Source organism: Aethalodelphis obliquidens, unplaced genomic scaffold (assembly GCF_003676395.1).
Source record: "Aethalodelphis obliquidens isolate GAN/ISIS:26980383/991018 unplaced genomic scaffold, ASM367639v1 scaffold4, whole genome shotgun sequence".
Taxonomy (NCBI): domain Eukaryota; kingdom Metazoa; phylum Chordata; class Mammalia; order Artiodactyla; family Delphinidae; genus Aethalodelphis; species Aethalodelphis obliquidens.
The window spans coordinates 50,966,241-50,988,254 of NW_020837948.1; positions in this window are offsets into that span (position 1 = coordinate 50,966,241).

Here is a 22,014-nt window from a genome sequence, read left to right on the forward strand (position 1 = left end):
AAAAATTATTAACTTGGTATTCCAACCTACGTTTGCATAAACATTCTGTTGTCAGTTTAGAATGTGTTTTCCATGGCTAACTGGCTTAATAAGCCTGCACAAACTGTATCAAAATGTTAACACAGAGTTGGACTAAAACAAAAAAATAAATGTATGTGTTATATTAGGCAACAATTTTACATGTAAAATTGTACTTTTTAAGTATTTTTGCTGTAAACCTGATCTAAGTGGAGCCCACTGTAGAATAAAATGACTGGATCACACTTATTGAACTCCAGATTAGGAATGCCAGACTACATGAGCTGATGAGCATGCAGAAAGACGATGGGATAGAATATTTTAAATCAAGGCTTCTCAGCCAGAGTATTACCACTGAATATTACTATTACAATAACATTTGTGCCTGGATAATTCTTGGTTGTAGGGGACTGTCCTGTGCATTGCAGTACATTCACCAGCATCTCTTGCCTCTACCCACAAGATGCCATTAGCACCATCCCTTCGTGACAATCAAAATGCTTCTAGACATTGTCCCCTGCAGGGGGCAGGGGAGAGAGGTCAAAATCACCCTGTTGAGAGTGCTGTTTTAAATCAAGACAGTTCTACAAAATCCTGAACATGTGGTTACTAGTTATTTAAAACTAAAAAACAAACAAACAAACAAAAAAGCTCAAGTATTAACACAAAACAATGCCACAACCATACACAAATCTTTGGCTTGAAGATACTAGTCACTGTCAATAGGCAATCTATTGCCTAAATTTTCTCCAGTATATTGATATATGATTTTAAAAAATGGAGTCATGTTTATCTAGATGGATTTTTATTTTTACATAGGTTTCCCTATTGCTCTTTATTCTCTGTATTAATAAGTCTGAGTGTTTAGAAAAGAGACTTTTTTCTCAAATTTCCACTTAACCTTACAGGGAAAGTGAAATCTGATTAAATATTGAGTCTCACTCAATTCTCTGAAACCATCCATAATACTGGACTTGGAACATGCAACTTACATTGTTCTAGATACGAAACTTTCTAAAATTTTGCTTTCTAGAGCAAAAGACAATTAATCAATACTATATTGCATGCAAACTATTCTCCTATATATTTCAGTTCAATTTCCAGCCTCACAATTTGCTTTGTTGTTGTTGTCATTTAATTTCTAGGTTTCTAACTGATGCCTTTTAAGACCCTGAAGTTCCCTCTAAACCCTGCCTTCCTTTGCACATCCAGAACCAGTGCAATTTAAAGAAAAGTAACACTTAAGTAGTAGAGGGAAAGAATAAAAGAAATTTACGAAGAGGAATATAAATCAAGGAGAATATTACAATACTTGCTTTTTTCCCTGGATGGGAAAAGTGTTGTGGACAGCTGGGCTTTGTCCCAGCACAGACTTTGTGAGATGAGAAGAAAGTCCCCACCCCACCCTCACGTGGCACCCATCTGAGCCTGGAAAAGGTCCCAAGTCCTGAGAGAGAGGCAGGTGAGCTGTGGGATGGATGCATTTTCTCAGTGAGAAGTTCCCTCATAAGAATGCTTTCATAGATCTTTCTTGTGATTTTCTCATATGGGGGGAATTCAGATGCTGTCCAAACATTAATGAAATATTTATCATACTGAGCCTGTCTCTTCGCTTCACAGAGAGAGAAAAGACTTGAATTGCTTAGTTTACACTGTCATGGTTGACCTGCAGGAAAAGACTGACTCACTTCCTGTATGCTCTCAGGAGATGGAAGGCCTGAGGCCACAGAGTACACACATGTCACCTGTACTCATGAACTTCTCAACCTACTGACTTTCATAGCCAAATCAAAAGTTGTTTCATTTCTGCACCCAAACAAGAGAGGACTTCGGCAGTTGTGTACATTCATTTAGCGTTGTCTGTCACAGTACTTGCTAGTAGAAGGTGTTGTCATGCTTCATGAACATAAGTCCTATCATGTGTGATATATGAAAATTCAGTGGAAATACTAAAAGTGCTGGTAAGAAGAGAGATCTTTTTTATTAAAAATAAAAGGTCATAAAATAATTGAGAGTTATGAAAAATGGTGATGGTTGGGTAGGGGATGAAATCTTTGAAATCAGGAATAATTCTGAAAGCCAAAGAGGGTTCACGTGCAGAATGAGAAAAGTATGGTGTCCACATAATCTTCAAAAAGGAGTAAGAGACAAAAGTGATTATTGGAATTAAAAAATGTTTGAGCCTCAGTATCAGGTGTCTGTGAGCACAGTGTTAACTCAGGAAAGGATCATGTGTTTGCATAGTTTTATATGGACCTTGCAATGAATAGACTTAAACGTGGCCTTTTGAAACATAATCTGTTCTTCGAACTCTTTTATATTCGATTTGCTATAAACATCTGCAACTCCCTCTCGTGTCTTTGACCTGGTAGTTTGAGTACAATTTTATGCTTGGAGAAGAAAAAGAAGAAAGATATTGTTTCTTGTTCATTTTGCTTTGGTGGTCCAAGTGCATTCAGAGTCAAAGAACATATGACTAGTAGCAGTCAGTTTATTAGCTACTCACTGGATTTCCAGATTCTGTTAATAGTATGACTACTCTACTAGCCAAATAAGCTCAGAACTGACAAGTCATTCGTGTCTTAAAAAAAAAAAAATGTGAGTACTTTTCAAAACTATTTACCCTGTTGTGTTGGCTTAACTGGTCTGGCCTCGATTTCTGTGTACAGATATTAAGGACAAAGTTTACATTCAGATTAGCGTGTTCTCACACATACTTCATCTCTGGGTTCAGTATTCTGTGGTTTCTAATTGGGAAACGTTAGCTACAAACAAATCGAATATGGAAATTCAAATTGAATTGAATTTTTAAAATTCTTTCTTTGCAGCTAAATAAATCTCTTCCTTCCCTTTCACTTTAATAACTGTACTTAATCAGTTGTCAAATTACGTAGATTTTTACCTCTGAAACATCTTTACAATCTTCCCCAACTTATACTTCAACTATTTCTTCCGAGATTTATTTTGCTTGTGCCATAACTGGGCTTCCACGACTCTCATCACTGCCCAATTCTTTCCTAAATTCAAGTGTCAGTTTATATTCACACACACAGCTCTGATCACACACTAAATTCCTACTAAAATATGTGAAGGCTTCCAATTGCCTAATGACGTTAAATATAAACGCTCCTGCTCATTTCATGGCTACTAGCAATAACTGTCACTTCATCCTTCGTATCACTCCAGCTTCATCCCTCAGCTCTTTCTGCAGTTTTTCTGTTCATTAGATAAATGGAATATCTCAGTACATGTTATTCTCCTGCTTGGAATTTCCTGGATGCCTATTTCCACCTGTCAAAACATTACCCATATTTACAAATCCATCACAAATGCCTTGTCTACTTTCCCAATTTCAAGTGGAGGTGACTGCTCCCTGATTTTGAGATGATCAGTCCCTATAGAACTTTCTTTGTACTCTTTTATGGCATTAACCTCATGCATACCAGCTTGTACTCTATAATGTGTGCCTCCTGACTAATGCCATCTACTAGATGATCAGCTCCTGAAGTGCAGCAATTAAAATGTATTCATGTTTATGTCTTCTACAGTGCCTGGTACTCAAGCACTTAGTGAATATCTGTACAAAAAAAAAAAAAAAAAGAATGAAAAGTAGGGTCAGCCCTCTTGCGAGAACACCAAAATCACAACTAGCTGCTGGACAATCATCGACAGGAAGACACTAGAACTCACCAAAAAAGATACCCCACATCCAAAGACAAAGGAGAAGCCACAATGAGACAGTAGGAGGGGCGCAATCACAATAAAATCAAATCACATCCACAGTTCGGATGTGGATGTGAGAACTGGAGAACACTTATACCTCAAAAGTCCACCCACTGGAGTGAAGGTTCTGAGCTCCACATCAGGCTTCCCAACCTGGGGGTCCAGCAACAGGAGGAGGAATTCCTAGAGAACCAGACTTTGAAGCCTAGTGGGAATTGATTGCAGGACTTTGACAGGACTGGGGGAAACAGAGACTCCACTCTTGGAGGACACACAAAAAGTAGTGTGAGCATCAGGACCCAGGGGAAGGAGCAGTGACCCCGGGGGAGACTGAACCAGACCTACCTGCTACTGTGGGAGGGTCTCCTGCAGAGGCAGGGGGTGGCTCTGTTTCACCATGGGGACAAGGACACTGGCAGCAGAAGTTCTGGGAAGTACACCTTGGTGTGAGCCCTCCCAGAGTCTGCCATTAGCCCCATCAAACAGCCCAGGTAGGCTCCAGTGTTGGGTTGCCTCAGGCGAAACAACCAACAGGGAGGGAACCCAGCCCCACCCATCAACAGTCAAGTGGATTAAAGTTTTACTGAGCTCTGCCCACCAGAGCAAAAGTCAGCTCTACGCACCACCAGTCCCTCCCATCAAGCCTCTTAGATAGCCTCATCCAACAGAGGGCAGACAGCAGAACCAAGAAGAACTACAATCTTCTTCTACTGCATCCTGTGGAACAAAAACCACATTCACAGAAAGATAGACAAGATGAAGAGGCAGAGGGCTATATACCAGATGAAGGAACAAGATAAAACCCCAGAAAAACAACTAAATGAAGTGGAGATAGGCAACCTTCCAGAAAAAGAATTCAAAATAATGATAGGGAAGATGATCCAGGACCTCGGAAAAAGAATGGAGGCAAAGATCGAGAAGATGCAAGAAATGTTTAACAAAGACCTAGAAGAATTAAAGAACAAACAAACAGAGAGAAACAATACAATAACTGAAGTGAAAACTACACTGGAAGGAATCAATAGCAGAATAACTGAGACAGAAGAACGGATAAGTGACCTGAAAGACAGAATGGTGGAATTCACTGCTGAACAGACTAAAGAAAAAAGAATGAAAAGAAATGAAGACAGCCTAGGAGACCTCTGGGACAACACTAAACACAACAACATCCACATTATAGGGGTCCGAGAAGGAGAAGAGAGAGAGAAAGGACCCAAGAAAATATTTGAAGAGTTTATAGTCGAAAACTTCCCTAACATGGGAAAGGAAATAGCCACCCAAGTCCAGGAAGCGCAGCGAGTCCCATACAGGATAAACCCAAAGAGAAACACACCGAGACACATAGTAATCAAATTGGCAAAAATTAAAGACAAAGAAAAATTATTAAAAGCAGCAAGGGAAAAATGACAAATAACATACAAGGGAACTCCCATAAGGTTAATAGCTGATTTCTCAGCAGAAACTCTACAAGCCAGAAGGGAGTGGCATGATATACTTAAAGCAATGAAAGGGAAAATCCTACAACCAAGATTACTCTATCCGGCAAGGATCTCATTCAGATTCCATTGAGAAATCAAAAGCTTTACAGACAAGCAAAAGCTAAGAGAATTCAGCACCACCAAACCAGCTCTACAACAAATGCTAAAGGATCTTCTCTAGGCAAGAAACACAAAAGAAGGAAAAGACCGACAAAAACAAACCCAAAACAATTAAGAAAATGGTCACAGGAACATACATATCGATAATAACCTTAAACGTGAATGGATTAAATGCTCCAACCAAAAGACACAGGCTTGCTGAATGGATAAAAAAACAAGACCCATGTATATGCTGTCTAGAAGAGACTCACTTCAGACCTAGGGAAACATTCAGACTGAAAGTGAGGGGATGGAAAAAGATATTCCATGCAAATGGAAATCAAAAGAAAGCAGGAGTAGCAGTACTCATATCAGATAAAATAGACTTTAAAATAAAGAATGGACAAGGAAGGACATTACATAATAATCAAGGGATGAATCCAAGAAGAAGATATAACAATTATAAATATATATGCACCCAACAGAGGAGCACCTCAATACATAAGGCAACTGCTAACAGCTATAAAATAGGAAATCGACAGTAACACAGTAATAGTGGGGGACTTTAACAACTCACTTACACCAATGGACAGATGATCCAAAATGAAAATAAATAAGGAAACAGAAGCTTTAAATGACACAATAGACCAGATAGATTTAATTGTGATTTATAGGACATTACATCCAAAAACAGCAGATTACACTTGCTTCTCAAGTGCACACGGAACATTCTCCAGGATAGATCACATCTTGGGTCACAAATCAAGCCTCAGTAAATTTAAGAAAATTGAAATTGTATCAAGCATCTTTTCTGACCAAAACGCTATGAGATTAGAAATGAATTACAGGGAAAAGAACGTGAAAAACACAAACACATGGAGGCTAAACAATACGTTACTAAATAACCAAGACATCACTGAAGAAATCAAACAGGAAATCAAAAAATACCTAGAGACAAATGACAATGAAAACACGATGATCCAAAACCTATGGGATGCAGCAAAAGCAGTTCTAAGAGGGAAGTTTATAGCTATACAAGCCTACCTCAAGAAACAAGAAAATTTCAAATAAATGATCTAATTTTACACCTAAAGGAATTAGAGAAAGAAAAACAAATGAAACCCAAAGTTAGCAAAAAGAAAGAAATCATAAAGATCAGAGCAGAAATAAATGAAATAGAAACAAAGACAACAATAGCAAAGATCAATAAAACTAAAAGCTGCTTCTTTGAGAAGATAAACAAAATTGATAAACCTTTACCCAGACTCATCAAGAAAAAGAGGGAGAGGACTCAAATCAATAAAATTAGAAATGAAAAAGGAGAAGTTACAACAGACAGTGCAGAAATACAAAGCATCCTAAGAGACTACTACAACCAACTCTATGCCAATAAAATGGACAACCTGGAAGAAATGGACACATTCTTAGAAAGGTATGACCTTCCAAGACTGAACCAGGAAGAAACAGAAAATATGAACAGAACAATCACAAGTAATGAAATTGAAACTCTGGTTAAAAATCTTCCAACAAAAAAAAGTCCAGGACCAGATGGCTTCACAGGCGAATTCTATCAAACATTTAGAGAAGAGCTAACACCCATCCTTCTCAAACTCGTCTCAAAAAATTGCAGAGGAAGGAACACTCCCAAACTCATTCTATGAGGCCACCATCATCCTGATACCAAAACCAGACAAAGATACTACAAAAAAAAAAATTACAGACCAATATCACTGATGAATATAGATGCAAAAATCCTCAACAAAATACTAGCAAACAGAATTCAACAACACATTAAAAGGATCATACACCACAATCAAGTGGGATTTATCCCAGGGATGCAAGGATTCTTCAATATATGCATATCAATCAATGTGATACACCATATTAACAAATTGAAGAATAAAAACCATATGATCATCTCAACAGATGCAGAAAAAGCTTTTGACAAAATTCAACACCCATTTATGATAAAAACTTCCCAGAAAGTGGGCATAGAGGGAACCTACCTCAACATAATAAAGGCCATATACAACAAACCCACAGCAAACATCATTCTCAATGATGAAAAACTGAAAGCATTTCCTCTAAGATCAGGAACGAGACAAGGATGTCCACTCTCACCACTATCATTCAACATAGTTTTGGAAGTCCTAGCCATGGCAATCAGAGAAGAAAAAGAAACAAAAGGAATACAAATCGGAAAAGAAGAAGTGAAACTGTCACTGTTTGCAGATGACATGATACTATATAGAGAGAATCCTAAAAATGCCAACAGAAAACTACTAGAGCTAATCAATGAATTTGGTAAAGTTGCAGGATGCAAAATTAATACACAGAAATCTCTTGCATTCCTATATGCTAATGATGAAAAATCTGAAAGAGAAATTAAGGAAACACTCCCATTTACCATTTCAACAGAAAGAATAAAATACCTAGGAATAAACCTACTTAGGGAGACAAAAGACCTGTATGTAGAAAACTATAAAACACTGATGAAAGAAGTTAAAGATGATACCAACAGATAGAGAGATATACCATGGTCTTGGATTTTAAGAATCAATATTGTGAAAATGTCTATACTACCCAAAGCAATCTACAGATTCAATGCAATCCGTATCAAATTACCAATGGCATTTTTTATGGAACTAGAACAAATCATCGTAAAATTTGTATGGAGACACAAAAGGCCCCAAATAGCCAAAGCAGTCTTGAGGGAAAAAACGGAGCTGGAGGAATCAGACTCCCTGACTTCAGACTATACTACAAAGCTACAGTAATCAAGACAATATGGTACTGGCACAAAAACAGAAATAGAGATCAATGGAACAGGATAGAAAGCCCAGAGATAAGCCCACGCACCTATGGTCAACTAATCTATGACAAAGGAGGCAAGGATACACAATGGAGAAAAGACAGTCTCTTCAGTAAGTGTGCTGGATACACTGGAAAGCTACATGTAAAAGAATGAAATTTGAACACTCCCTAACACCATACACAAAAATAAACTCAAAATGGATTCAAGACCTAAATGTAAGACCGGACACTATAAAACTCTTAGAGGAAAACATAGGAGGAACATTCTTTGACGTAAATCACAGCAAGATCTTTGTTGATCCACCTCCTAAAGTAATGGAAATAAAAACAAAAATAAACAAATGGGACCTAATGAAACTTAAAAGCTTTTGCACAGCAAAGGAAATCATAAACAAGATGAAAAGACAACCCTCAGAATGCGAGAAAATATTTGCTAACGAATCAACGGACAAAGGATTCATCTCTAAAATATATAAACAGCTCATGCAGCTCAATATTAAAGAAACAAACAACCCAATCCAAAAATGTGCAGAAGACCTAACTAGACATTTCTCCAAAGAAGACATACAGATGACCAAGGGGCACATGAAAAGCTGCTCAACATCACTAATTATTAGAGAAATGCAAATCAAAACTACACTGAGGCATCACCTCACACCAGTTAGAATGGGCATCATCAGAAAATCTACAAACAACAAATTCTGGAGAGGGTGTGGAGAAAAGGGAACCCTCTTGCACTGTTGGTGGGAATGTAAATTGATACAGCCACTATGGAGAACAGTATGGAGGTTCCTTAAAAAACTAAAAATAGAATCACCATATGATCCAGCAATTCCACTACTGGGCATATACCCGTAGAAAACCATAATTCAAAAAGACACATGCACCCCAATGTTCATTGCAGCACTATTTACAATAGCCAGGTCATGGAAGCAACCTAAATGCCCATTGACAGACAAATGGGTAAAGAAGGTGTGGTACATATATACAATGGAATATTACTCAGCCATAAACAGGAATGAAATTGAGTCATTTGTTGAGACATGGATGGATCTAGAGACGTCATACAGAGTGAATAAATCAGAAAGAGAAAAACAAATATCGTATATTAACGCATGTATGTGGAAACTAGAAAAATGGTACAGATGAACTGCTTTGCAGGGCAGAAGTCGAGACACAGACGTAGAGAACAAACGTATGGACACCAAGGGGGGAACACCATGGTGGGGTGGGTATGGTGGTGTGCTGAATTGGGAGATTTGGATTGACATGTATACACTGATGTGTATAAAACTGATGACTAATAAGAACCTGCAGTATAAAAAAACAAAGAAACCAAAAAAACAACTAATACTAAACTTTCTTTGGGTTATTTGTATGGAAATATGTTAATATAAATGTTTCAGACGTTACATGAAATTTCTAAAAATCTTGTATGTTCTGGTATAATGTTATAAGTCATAATTCTAGTTTTTACTTTAAAATGTATATCTCGGAAATAACTAAATTTCCTTGTCAATTGCATTATTTTGAACTTTCATCAAATCTTTAACCATGGTCATTTTTAAGTCTTTTGTCATTTACAGACAGTTCTGGGTGTACTCTGATGCTTTTGCAAAAATGTTCCTATAAAAGAGTTTCATCTTCAAGGAACTCATGGAAAAGACTGACAAGTACAGGTTTCTGGTAACTGACTATACTGCTGAACTGAATGAATAAGCATTTTCAGAACTCTAATGGAAAACCGATGAGTTCATAAAAGTGCTAACAAAGGATCAAGATGAAAAAGAAATTAATTACATGGGACTGAGTGAACTGAGGAGGATGATTATAATTTTTGTGACTTTCTGTTTGAATAAAAAAAAAAATCCCACAAGGACTCAGAGGCAAAAAATATACAAATCAATTTTCACTGCAAAGTAAAGGAGCTGTTACAGTGGAGGATTACTGGAAGGAATGTCAATATTATGACATAGTATGAGTGTGTTTCATGTGTGGTAATTGCAATCATTGTTGCTTTTGTTGTGTTTATCCATTTACAATGCTTGGTGTCAGTTTATTTATCTCTTGTAAAAATAAAATACAGTGTGTGTGTGTGAAAAAGAAAAAAGAAAAGTAGGGTCAGGAACTTGAAGAAACATGCAAGTATTCTTTCATTCACTCAATAAATATATTTTGAGTATATATATCACTTGCCAGAAACTCTCCTATGATACGTTTCATTCAGCACTAGGGCTTTTCCCAGATGGAAGAAATTAATATTACGTGTTTGCCAATAACAGACAAAAATAAGCCAACTTTACTTTTAGAATAATCTACAACATCGTTTTCACCAACAAATCTGGCAGATATAATGTCTCATAACGTTAAAATAAGCAAATGAAATTAAATCTCCCTATGTGTCAATTTAAGTATTATTTCTGTATAAAAACCATGGTATGTGGACGCAAGTTTTCACTTTCTAGGATATACTTAATGCAAAATAAACATATAGCTCACAGCTGACAGCTGACAGCTTTGTATGATTAGTGTTGGAAAAACTCCGTAAAATTAGATTTGTTAGCTGTGTAACTCTAGGTTATGGTAAATTTACACCAAAGTAACTGTAGGCATACAGGCAGGAATAGATCTTCTTTGCAAAAATCATTTTACTGCACCCACTACTTTTTACTGGCATATGTGTAAATTACTTGAAATTAAGTTATCAAGCACCAAAAATTGGTATAGTTGTGCATATGTGCCCAAACATACATCTGACTACATGCAAATGTTTTCAACCAAAGTTTGTTGAGGATTGACTGCTGCGTGAAATACAGACTGGTTGTGAGTTCTAGGCCTAACTGTTCCTAGCTAGGCTTTATTTACTAGCAGTAAAACCTTAGTCAAATCAATTAACTTTCACAGATTTAACTTCATGAAATGAAAAATCACAAAATCAAAATTAGTTTTGAGGGGCTTCTGCCGTCTTGGAAGAGAGACTTTCAGAAGAGGGATTAGATTTACTCTCCTGACTAAAACAATCCCCAAAATCAGACAATGTATTTGAAGCAATGAACTTAAGGACCCTGGACATCAGGCAAAGAAAAATAGTGATCCCTGTGGATGGGAAATAAGTGAAGTGATCCTTATAATTGCCCGGCTTATTGCCTCAAGAGAGTTTCCAGATGGTATTACGGGGAGGGGGAATCCATGTGGAGCTTGGTGGACTCCCTGAGGTGAAGAGATAAGGCTGAGAGTCTAAAGAGACCAAGAAGATGTAGTTTCAAGACAGAGTACTGGAGAGAAGTGAGCTACACAGAAAAAGAACACTGGAGATCTGCAGAAGGTCGCTATTGAATATTCATTAGAGTTTAGATCAGTGTGTGCATGTGAAGAAACTGCCCACAGACAGAGGCAGAGCCACCTGTAAGGATAAGAGAGAACAGTTCCTGAAACTCAGACATGACAGGGAATAGCGCCTGTTCCCACCAGCCAGACTAGATACCAATGAAACAATAACTGGTTCTTTTATTTTTTATTTTTTTTTAAATTTTATTTATTCATTTATTCTTGGCTGTGTTGGGTCTTTGTTGCTACATGTGGGCTTTCTGTAGTTGTGGTGAGCAGAGGCTACTCTTCGTTGCGGTGCACGGCTTCTCACTGCAGTGGCTTCTCTTGTTGCAGAGCCGGGCTCTAGGCACGCAGGCTCAGTAGTTTGGGCACGCGGGCTCAGTAGTTGTGGCTTGCAGGCTCTAGAGCACTGGCTCAGTAGTTGTGGTGCAGGGGCTTAATTGCTCCACGGCATGTGGGATCTTCCCGGACCAGGGCTCGAACCCGTGTCCCCTGCATTGGCAGGCGGATTCTTAACCACTGCGCCACCAGGGAAGTTCCAATAACTGGTTCTTTGAGAGGATCAATAAAAGCAATAAACCTCTAGTCAGACTGATCCCGAAAAAAAGAAGATAAAATTATCAATATCAGAAATTAGAGAGATAATGTCACCAAAGATTCTACATATATTTTAAAAATGACAGGATTATAAACAACTTCTTGCAAATAAATATGACAAATTTGATGAAATGAACAAATTTCTTTTTTTTTTTTACATCTTTATTGGAGTATAATTGCTTTACTGAACAAATTTCTTGAGAGATAAAACTACCTAGTTTCACTCAAGAAGAAAAGAAATAGATAACAGGAATAACCCCATATCTAGTCAGGAATTGAATTTGTAGGTAAAAACCTTCATACACAGAAAACTCCAAGCTCAGATGTCTCCCTGGTGAATTCTACCAAACATGTAGGGAAGAATTCATCCCAATTTTGCTTTAACTCTGAGAAAATTGAAGAGAATGGACTACTCCCTAAATCTTTCTATGAGGCTAGCATTACTCTTTAATCAAACCCAAAGGCATCACAAAAACTAAAACAAAAAAAAACAAGCAAAATAGAGCTGACTATCCCTCATGAATAGAGATGCAAACATTTAAACAAAATCTTAGGAAATCAAATCCAGCAATACATTAAAAAATGAAAATACATCATGACAAAGTAGAGTTTATCCTATGAATACAAGGTTGATTAAACAGTCAAAAGTCAATCAAGGTAATTCACCCCAGTTGTTCATATTCATATACATGTCAAAATCATGTGACATCCAAATTAATGCAGAAAAGTATTTGATAAAATCAAACAGTCATTTCTGATAAAAAAACTCTTAGCAAAATAGGGATATAAGGGAATTCCCTCGACCTGAAAAAGGATATCTATGAAATAACTACAGCTAAATTATACTTAATGGTGAAAGACTAAATCTTTTCCTCCTAAGAACAGGACCAAGACAAGGATGTTCAGCCTCATTACTTCTGTTCAACATTATACTAGATATTCTAACCCTCCAGGTTCACCCATGTTGTTCCAAATGGTAAGATTTCCTTCTTTTTTAAGGTTGAATAATATTCCATTATGTATACACACCACATTTTCTTTATAGAGGGTAAGCCCCTTTGGACACTGGTCTTGGCAATGATTTTTTAAAAATTGACACCAAAAAAAGCAAAGGTAACAAAAGCAAAAATAAACAAGTGGGACTAAATCAAACTAAAAAGCTTTTGCACATCAAAGGAAACCATCATCAAAATGAAAAGGCAACCTAATAATGAATATGAGAAGATATTTGCAAACCACAAAACTGATAAAGGGTCAATATGCAAAATATACAAGGAACACATACAACTCAATAGCAAAACCCACAAATAACCGATTGAGAAATAGGCAAAGGACCTGAAATAGCCAGTTTTCCAAGAAGACTTACAAAAGGCCAACAGTACACGAAAAGGTACTCAACATCACTAATCATCATGGAAATGCAAACCAAAAGCACAGTGAGAGGCTGCCCCATACCAGCTAGGATTATTATCAAAAAGACAAGAGACAACAAATACTGGCAAGAATGTCCAGGAAATGGAACCTTTTTGGTAGAAATATAAACTGATACAGCCATATGAACAGTATGGAGGTTGTTCAAGAAATTAAAAAAAAAAAAAAGAAAAGAACTACCATGTGATCCAGCAATCCCAGCTCTGAGTATCTGTCCAAAGGAAACAAAATCATTATCTTGAAGAGGTATCTGCACTCCCATGTTCACTGCAGCATTATTCACAATTGCCAAGGTATGGACAATCGATTTTTAACAAAGTTGCAAAGGTGGAGAAAGGATAGTCTTTTCAACAAATAGTGGCAGAAACAATGAAAATCCATATTCAATAACATGAACTTTGATCTCTAACTCACACTATAATAAAAGTTAACTCAAGACAGATCACAGAACTAAATGTTAAACCTACAACTATAGAACTTTTAGAAGAGAATTTAACAGAAAATCTAAATGACCTTGGGTTAGGAACCAATTCTTTAGACACTAGAAGTATATCCATAAAAGAAAAAATTATAAAGTAGACTATTAAAATTAAAAACTTCTGCTCTCTAAATGACGTTCTTAAGAGTATGAAAAGACAAGCCACAGATGGGGAAAATATTTGCAAGGCATATTTCTGATAAGAGACTTGTATTGAAAAGATACAAAGAACTCACAAACTGCAATTGTAAAAATCCAAATAACAAAAAAAATGGAAAAAATATTTTGAACAAACACTTCTCCAAAGAAAATATATAGGTAACAAATAAGCATATGGAAAAATGCTAAACATTGTGAGCTATTAGAGAAATGAAAATTAAAACCACAATGAGATATATACCTCATGGAATGGCTATGCCTAAAAAGACTGGCCATACCAAGTGTTGACAAGGATGTAGAAAAACTGGCACTCACATACACTCTTAGTGGAATGCATAATGGTCAACCACTTTGGAAAACAGTTTGGCAGGTTCTTAAAAAGTCAAATATAAACTTATAATATGATCTAGCCATTCCATTCCTAGGTATTTACCTAAGATAAATAAAAACATATGCCTACACAAAGACATGTACATGAATGTTCAAAGAAGCTTTATTTGCTATAGCCCCAAACTGGGAAAAACCCAAATGTTCATCTCAAAATAATTATAGTGAGTGAAAGAAGCCCAACAAGGAGTACATACTATATGATTCCATTTATATAAAGTTCAGAAAAAGCAAACTAATTTATATTACAGAAAGCAGGTCAGTGGCAGCTAGGGATGGAAGGGCCAGTGAGGAAGAATGCGGGGGAGGGTGAGATTACAAGGGACACAGGAAAACTTCTACTGGAATAGATTTATCTTGATTGTGTGATGGTTTTACTGGTATAAACATACATTACAACTCTTCAACTGTACTTTTAAAGTCTGTGCAATGTATCACATGTCCATTTTACTTCAATAAGGTTATTAAAAATTTTTCTTTAAAAACCCATTAACTTGCCCCTAAACTACAATAAACACACATATATTACACACAGACATTCTTATACAGAGCATACTGTGAGACCCACTAAAGTAGACTAAAAAAAGACAAAAGGAAAATATGCACACACTCAAACCATTCTGCTTCTAATCCCAGTGATGAAGAGTCAGATGAAAACTCCTCAGGCATCCTTCTTACATGCAGTGCCTGCTGCATTCCATTACACCATAAACCCGATCGTTGGCACGCACATTACTAGATGTGTTTGTCATTGTGCAAGACGATGGAATATCAAATTTTGTTATGTTTCTCAGCAAAAATTAAAATGGTTTCTATGGTGAGGTTCCACTCTAATTTCTACCTATTCCATTGATTTTTGGATGTTTGAATGTGAAAATCAGTTTCTACCTTAAAGGTCTGCACAGTCTCGTGGGAAATTCAGCATGTAAGCTTTATAATACAATGTTGTTATGGCTATACAGAGGCAATTGATTTTGCGCAGGGACAGAGGGTTGGGTAAAGCTTTATTGAGGATGTGAAATTAGAACGGTGACTTGAATTATATGCTGACATTTTCCTAGAAAGGAGGAAAGAGATTACTTCAGAAAGAAGGGTCTTCCTTTGATGAGAAGCACCTTCAAAAATAATGCAGTAGGGGCTCCAGAAATTCCTCCTTTCTAGCTCCTAAAACTTTTAAACTGCCATCTCCAAGCTGTTGATTGACTACCAGTTGCTGGGCTTTTATATAGTTATCTCACTCTGTCTTACATTAGCTTTGCAGAGTGGATATTATTATGCCTATCTTACAGACAAGGAAATGTGTAAATCACTTTAGGCTAAGGTGCTGTGTGGTCTTAGTGGTTTACAGCAATAAGAGTTTGTTTTCTGCTCACATCATAGGCCTCCATTGTGGATCCACTCTTCTGGACCAAAGCTGAAGGAACAGCCCCTATCTGGGACATACTCATCTTGTGACAGGAGAAAAGACCAATAGTGGAACCACAACATGGCTCCTAAGACTTCTGTTCACATTCTATTGGCTAAAGCAAGATACATGGACAAGGGGGACATAACGGCTGGAAGTCTAATCCTCTCTTAGGGAGATTGTACCATGAGCCACGTACCGTGGGAAGGGATGTATCATTCTCTCACTGCAAGAGGTAGCAACTATTTGGACCTTCAGAGAAGGAAGGTTCAGGAAAGTTTGTGTAACTTGCAGGCCATGTAGCTGAGTAGCAGAGCCAGGATTCAAAACTGTTTGTTTACTGTCAAAACCTCAGCTCTTGGGCTTCCCTGGTGGCGCAGTGGTTGAGAGTCCGCCTGCCGATGCAGGGGACACGGGTTCCTGCCCCGGTCCGGGAAGATCCCACATGCCGCGGAGCGGCTGGGCCCGTGAGCCATGGCCGCTGAGCCTGCGCGTCCGGAGCCTGTGCTCCGCAAGAGAGAGGCCACAACAGTGAGAGGCCCGCGTACCGCAAAAAAAAAAAAAAAACACCTCAGCTCTTTACACTATTCTACACTGCCTCTATCATGGATCTCAAAAGGGCAAGACAGGTCAAGACTAACTTTAAGTGTGAGGAATGACCTTGGGATGGAAAAGAGAATCTACATATTGTGTGTGGTGTGTTTGTGTGTGTGTGTGTGTGTGTGTGTGGTGTGTGTGAAATAGGGTAAACAGAGACACAGAGATGTGAACTGGAGAGAAATGAACAAACAGACTGATTGCTTTCTCTTCCCTCAGTTCTAGAACTAGAGGAAAAGAGAAATTCTCTATTTCTCTGAATTTATCACACCCTTCCCCCGAATACAGAGAAAAATATTAAATAGGGGTTTGAGGCTATTTAATACAGCCTCAATGTACAGCAATACATCACTCGGCATTTATTAAGTACACCGTGGATAAAGCACTAAACTAAGTCCCCTAGAGGAGACACCAATCAGATTACAACCCATACGAACCAATATTAGAACTCAAATAACTCAAACAACAAATCCTTCAACCCAACAAGGGCTACTTCAGATGCATGGCTAGTTGGGAAGGTTCCCCACACACAAGTTAATTTCACCTAATGTCAATTGCTAACAAGAGTCTGCAAACTCTGACACACTGTCCCTCTGTCAAGTCCTTCCACTTCCAATTCTGCCAGGGGCAACTCATCTTGCCCCTGGTTTTCCTTCCCTGGAGTCCTTTAGCACATGAGCATTTCCATATTAAAACTGAGGGAAATGCAACATAGAGGAGCTGGCCTGCTTGCCTGGAGCTTTAGCATAAATCAGCAGAAGAGGGAGGACTTCAGTAATCATCTGAGCCCCAGTCATTCTCTTCTGTCCTTGGAATGGTTCTGACTGAATGCCATTTCTTCCAAATTCATCGTTAAGTGAATAAATGGAAGAGGCTGTATATAACAAGCCAGAGACAACAATAATGTGGCATTCTACGCATGATAGAACCGATTAATTTTCTGTCCTTTTAAAAGAAATGCTGTCACTTTAAGTCTGCACATTAGGCAAGTTTTAAGAAGCCGGTTGCTAAAGGTATCTAGGGAAACCTGGCAAGAACTGTTTGTAAGTAAATCTACGTTATATCATATAGAATAAGTCAAGTACCAGTTGGCAGAGTTCAGGAAAGAAAAAAGACATAAAAGATTAAATTGTATTTTAAGGTTGTATGGTGTGATGCTCAGCTTGACCATGGCTGTGTCCACTGCTGAGAGTTCAAATATGTCATGGGCCACAGCTTGTGAACTACTGGGAAATCTATTTGCATGGAAGCCTCATGGGACTCCTAGGAAATAACTGAACCTGTATACATTTGTGGGGTTCAGACATCTCAGGTCTGCCTGGAAAACTGGAGGAGCTGACAGAGTGAATGGGGGAGGACAGGAGGAGGGTGAGGAGTGTGCTGAGAGCAAGTGCGTCCCACAAAGGACAGCAGCATTCGCAGTGAACTTGGCTCAGAGAAAACACACCGGAACATACATTTGCAGTGACGGTAGAAGGGAGTTTTACGTATAAAACGAAGGTGCAGTTTCTCAGTGGCAGGTGCTGTCCATGCCCACTCCATTTACTGGCAGCCATGGTGGACATTCCCACACAGGCGGCCAGCTCTCTGTTTCTCAGTCTTAGGGCTTTCTCCAAAGCTATGGGAGTTTTCCCAGTGCAGCAGCACAGCTCAGAAATGCTGGAGATTTAAAACCCTCAGGAGCACCCCGCAACAAATGAGAAACGGGAGTCAGCGGATAAATACCCAAGCTTCCTAGATACTCAGCGGACAAGTCTGTGGTGTATGCCACCCAATATCTCAGACGGCCCCTCATCAGATGGAGCCCCTGTTTCTCCACATAACCAGCTTATCATAACCTTGATCAGTGCTTCTTCCTTTTCTCTTTCTCTCCCTCACTCCTTTACTCATGCTTACTGGAATATCTCACAAATCAACAACCTGCTCCCAAATCCTTGTCCTGGAGTTGGCTTTTGAGGAATCCGAACAGTGATACTCACTGAACTCCATGTATCATCGGGTCCAAATAACTCAGCTTTTGAATTCCATTAAAAGGGTATAATACAAAGCCGGGGGAAAGACCCTTGGCCCACTCGGCCAGACTTTCTCAAAGCTCCCAGCACCATGAAGATTCAAGGTGGTGACAAGTAGAGAAAGACTGATAGAACAGTGAGAGAACAGAGTCCTTGCAAAGCAGTTCCAAAGAGTGGTGGGGTTCAATATGGGGTTCAGAGCAGAGGCAGCATCAACCGCCCCATTGGGGTGACAGATACCACTTAAAGACACCAGCTGAGGGCTGTGAATCAGTGAAGAGATGTGGCAGGGTGTATGTCCCACAGGAAGAGAGTAATCAAGGGCATGTTAATATGCTTGTATGCTTACTGACGTGTTGCTTGGATAACGAAAATTTTGAAATTATAAATTGCAATAGGGAAAAATAAAATCTGACACGGAAATAAAGATATTCTGTATCTCTCTATGGATCAAGGCAGTTATAGTTATTTCTTCCCTGCTGACAGGTTTTAGGAAATGAACATCCAAGCAGAGCACAGACTGCATGACACAGATGGCTAAGAGAGAATGAAAATGAAGTGGTCCAAGGAAGAGAAGAGTCACCAAGGTTATTCTCCAAACTGAGCCCTGCGTGAGGGGTTAACTCCAAAGTTACTGTAAGGAATAGATGCGGAAGGTTAAAGGAGGTCCGTGTAATAATTAAAACACCTAAAAGAGCAGTAAGTTGAACTACCAGGATAGAGTTTAGAAATTCCAATTTGGGAGAAAAATATTATCTGGAGGAGTTGTTAAATTTTGCTTAACCAAACAAGGACCCAGAAGCTATAAAGGAGATAATAAACACACTTCACTATATCAAATATAAACATTTGTAGACAAAAAGTCTACACAAAAATAAACCGAAAAATGTACTGGAAATATGTGAATATGCTAGATATATTTGTATATAAAATAACATTAACAGTCAATATAATAGATATAATTATTTGAATAGAAATATTAAAATATTTGGACATAATAGGTTTAATTTGAATATAAATAGTTACTATAAATAATATATAAAGAGCTTCTATAAACCAGTAAGTGAAAGAAACCCTAATTTTAAAATGGATATAAGATTGGGAGTAGCCAATTCGCAGAAGAAGAAATCCTGGTGCTCAATCAACATAAAAATGTGATCTTTCCCTCCATGGTCCTTTATCCTTTCTGATCTCCCATCAGCATCTTTCTGCTTCTTTGGCATGGGCTCTGGCCTAGGTTGTCAGGCATTTGGTTACTGACAATTACATCAGGGCCTGCTTGTAGGAGGAGGATGTTAAAGAAATTCTACTTTTCCTGGTCCAGCAACAGGGTGAAAGAGATACAAGGCAAATAACCCTCTACCCCTAAGATTGACAGTATCTTACGGTGTGACTCCAGATACTTTATTAGAGACTTTCTTTTCTCTATTCTTACTAAGAATGGTACTGTTGTCTGCATCTGAGCATAATTCCTACAGTATGCTCATGTTTTTTTCTACCTTTTAAAATAATCTATTCTATCTTCAGGAAAGTGTATAGGGGAAGGAAGCATCAAAATCCCTAGACCACTAAAAATTTTAATAAATGCATATTCAAATTTTATGAGATAGATTTGTAAATCATTTTAAGGCAGTAAATATATTTTAATTCCTTTTTCTTTTATTCCTCTATTATTATTGATATCATCATTATTCATCTATTTGATGTGACAGAGACAGAAGGGGCTGAGTGTCAAAATCTGCCATACTGACTGTGGTTATGTCCATTTCCTCTTGAATTTTTAATATCTTTGGTTTTACATATTTAACAATTCAACATTCATGGCTGTGGATATTTTCACTATGAAAATTTAATATTCTGTCAATATTTTTAAAAATTTGCCTCCTGTATTATGACTTTTGCATGGTGTTTTCTGATATTAATATCGACAACCCACTGTCCTTCTCTTGGCATTTGCCTGGCATACCTTTCACTCATTCTTTTGTTTGTTTAGCCTTCCAATTTCCAAGAAACTAGTCTTAATCGTGCCCACACAGTCTCTGCAAATATTTGTAAATCCAAATAATGAATCAAAACAGGTCTCCCTTTTTGAGAATGAGCTGACAGAGAAAAATACCTTTTTTATTGGACTGGGGATCTAGTTGGTCATAAAAGGGCAGGAGAGTGTTGGTGGGAAGGCAGGGACCTTTTGCTCTGCTGAGTGCAGTGCTTGTAGCCCTTGAAATTATAGGCAGTCTTTTCATAATTATGTGATTTGGGGCAGTTTCTGCAACCTCCCTGTCTCTCAGGTCTGTCTCATCTGTAAATGAAGATGATGACTATACATACTTTCTGGGATAGATGTGAGGATTAAGTAGGTTAATGCATGGAAAACTGCACCTGGCATGTTGTAAGTGTTCAAAAAATGTGAGGGAACATCACGGTTCCTAATGTTACTCATGTCACAATATATGCTCCATCCAACTGTTTTCCACTTTCCCTGCACCTCCAGAGCTTCCCTGTGGACATTTAGGGGTAGCTGTGACAGGTGAGAGCTGCAGCTGTCAGTAGGAACTTGAGCCCGTGGAACTAGGTTTGCCATTTTGTTTTGAAGATTTAACTGAACAGAAAATGTTGTGTTGGCATCATTTTTTTTCACAATACAAAAAGATGTATGGAAACAGACCACCCCAGTCCTCCTCAAGCCCCCCTTCCCAATGCAAATGAAACAATTTGTAAATAGTTTCTTACGTAGCTTTTCTGAAGCCTTCCATAAACCCTTAAAAATAAAAATTAAAAAATGAAGGAAGAAAAAACAACCATGAATGGTAGTGTTTCACCTTCACACACTGTTCTGCACTTAATAACACCTCTTGCCTATGGCATAGACTTTCCCTATCATAAATTTACCAGCAGTCTATTGATGGACATGTAAGGTATTCCCTGGTTTATTATTTTATCTGCAAAAAGAAAAGTCACAATGAATATCCTTGTACATGTGGATCTATTTACTGAAGAATACATTTTTAGAAGTAGAATTCTAGGCCAAGAGTATGAGCATTTTTAATTATGGTAAATACTGTCAAATCATCTTCAGTGGAGATCATTCCAATTTACATTCCCACCAGTGGTGTGTGAAGGTAGAAAGCCGTCTTCCCCACACTTTTACCCTCGAAGCATATAAGCAAACCTTTTTAACTTTGCCAGTGTGATAGCTGGAAACAGTATTTCATTACAGTTGTAATTTACTTGTCTTTCATTAAGAATGAAAGTAGGTGTGTCTGCGTTTGCCACCATCATCTAGCAGCTGTGTTAGTGAGAGGATGTATGAGAACGTGTTAGTCCCAGCTTAGCTGTGGGTTTTGAAACACTATGGTTGGCAGCCTGAACTTTAGTTGCTTTTTTTTTTGCTCATCACAAATACTTTAAAAATCAAAATTGCAGGTTTCCTTAGCCTTCTTTTTTTTTTTTTTTCTTTTAATATTTTTTTTTTTTTTTTTTTTTTTC